Genomic DNA, 2,500 nt, shown 5'->3' with positions numbered 1-2,500 from the left:
GCTAATCGGAATGTACTCAGAACAGCAGTTGGCCATTAAGACAATTATGGGGCAAGGTGCAATGTGTCATCACCAGCGTGAACTCGCCGAGGATGCATCCCTCACCCCTCAACCAATCCCCCGATAGCAAATCCCATCCGATCCCCCATCCCCCACCCACGATCAGAGCACCTACCAAACTTTCCATTTTGCATCTCCTCCCCCTATCATAACGCCCTCTACCTCCTCTCCAAGTAAGGCAAACACAAACACCCACACATCCACGCCTGTGCCCATCACCAGCAATCCTCCCCTCCCGTTGCCCTCCCCTCACTCCCCGCCCGCGGCCAGCCAGTTGCCCCGCGCCCTTGCCAACTCAGCAGCCTCCAACTTTGCTGATCCATCCTTGTGCCCCTCCGCCGGTGCCAGGAGTCCTCCGCCCCCACAACTACACCGGCCTCCCCCAAACCTGCGTCACCTAAGCGCTCGCCCACAGGAAACCCAAAAACCAACAAGGTAGACAATGCCAGCGCTGAAGCTTCAACACAGGTAATACCTAAAAGAAGCTCAAAGAAAAGAAAAATAAATAGAAAGAAAGAAAGAAAAAAAAAAAAAACTACCGCCACTGGATAGACACAGCTCAGCAGCCCTTCCTACTGCCCTCCCCCCCACCCCCGTGCTCCAATAGTGCCACCAGTGGTCATCAATAATTATGCAGAGATACCACCTACGCAAGAAATTAGTAAGCAGACAGAATCCTGCCAAAATGCCGATGAAGACTGTGTGTTCAAGGTAACAAAAAAGAAAAGCAAGAGAGGAGCGCCAAACACCCAAACCCTTGAAGGGAGCCGATCGTCCCGATACACTCTATCTCTATATCACCAGTTGCCACCCCGACACAAATGAAGAGGATAATAGAAGAACATCTTTCAGAAAAAAAAGAAAATATATCCAGTGTAAAAGCTCATATGGCAAAAATGACACATAGATACTATACAAGTTTTACAGTAACAGTTAGGGGCAAAGACATAAAGCCCGAATTATTTATAAACTCAGAAGCGTTCCCAGACAATGCTAAAGTGTTCCAGAAACAGACACAAGTACAAAAACGATCAGAATGTTTGATCGCACAAAACCGTCAGCACGGCCAGTCATTAGGTCACAGAACATCTTAAAAATAGAACATATAAACGTACAATCTCTCCTCGGTCACCTTGAAGAAATTGTATTATTAGTAAAGGAGACATACTTTGTATTGGTGAAACATGGCTCCATCAGGAAATAATAAGTAACTTTATCAAAATTCCAAATTATCAAGTTTATCGATGTGATGCAGGGCGAGGAGGAGGCGTATGCATGTTTATAAGGGATACCCTTAAATCAAATATGATATCAACTACAACAGTTAATAATACTGCCGTAGAAGATATTTGGGTTACTGTACAAAGCAACATGCTTCCTTCCTTCATTGTTGGCGCCGTCTATAGGCATCCCCATGCAAAATCTGAATCTTTTGAATATCTTGAAAAGGTTTTTAGAGAAATATCCTTAAAAAAGAAATCACTCTTTATCTTAGGTGACTTAAATGATGATTTAAGTAAACCAAATGCTAAGTAAGCAAAGATAATCAAGAAAAATAAACTAGAACAAGTGATCAATAAACCTACAATGATCACAGAAAACAACTCTTCTATATTATATGTAATAATAACGAATAGATTAGATATCATTCTCCATACAGACGTCATTCCATATCATATTGCTGACCATGAACTTATTACGATGACGTTGAATATATAGAAACCAAAGCGACCACCGGCTGCAAAAACTTTTTGTGACTTCAATCACTATGACCCTCAGTCATTATGCGAGCAAATCATATCTAAAGTACCAATTCTATTAGATATTTTATCAACAGACAATGTAGATATCCAGGTAACCATCCTTACGGAAGTGATAAAAAGCAGCATAGATGCCTCTGCTCTCTATGTGACAAGAATCGTCAGATGTCCCCCTGCTCCATGGATAAATGAAGACATCAAGAGAGCCATTGCCAATAGAAATCATTCCCAACAAGCGCTCAAAGGAAACAGATTTGAGCCCGCCCTTCAGACAATTTATAAAGTATAAAATAAAAATGTTAAGTCATTAATTCGATCGGCAAAGACTAATTATTTCAGAAATAAATTCGCTGAACATAAGAAACACCTCTAGTAAAACTGGAAAATTGTGAAAACATTAGTGCCTAACAAACAGCATACAGATAATTACACAAATTCTACACATAACCCCGACCATTTTAATAATTTCTTCGCACAAATGGGAAAACAAACTTATGAACAAACAATTGCCTCCACATTACATCAAAACACAGATCGAGCAAGGCTCATAACTGATGTTTTCAGACCAAAACCAGTAGACGTAGAAATTATTATCCTAATAATAAAACAACTTCGCAAAACAAATGCAGTGGGAGCAGACGGTATTGCTTTGTGCTTTATTAAGGATAGTCTACCTGTAA

The sequence above is a fragment of the Penaeus japonicus genome, unplaced genomic scaffold, assembly GCF_977035675.1.
Source record: "Penaeus japonicus unplaced genomic scaffold, GWHDUDI00000001_assembly GWHDUDI00000012, whole genome shotgun sequence".
Classification (NCBI taxonomy): domain Eukaryota; kingdom Metazoa; phylum Arthropoda; class Malacostraca; order Decapoda; family Penaeidae; genus Penaeus; species Penaeus japonicus.
Note: the sequence above shows the minus strand (reverse complement) of the source record.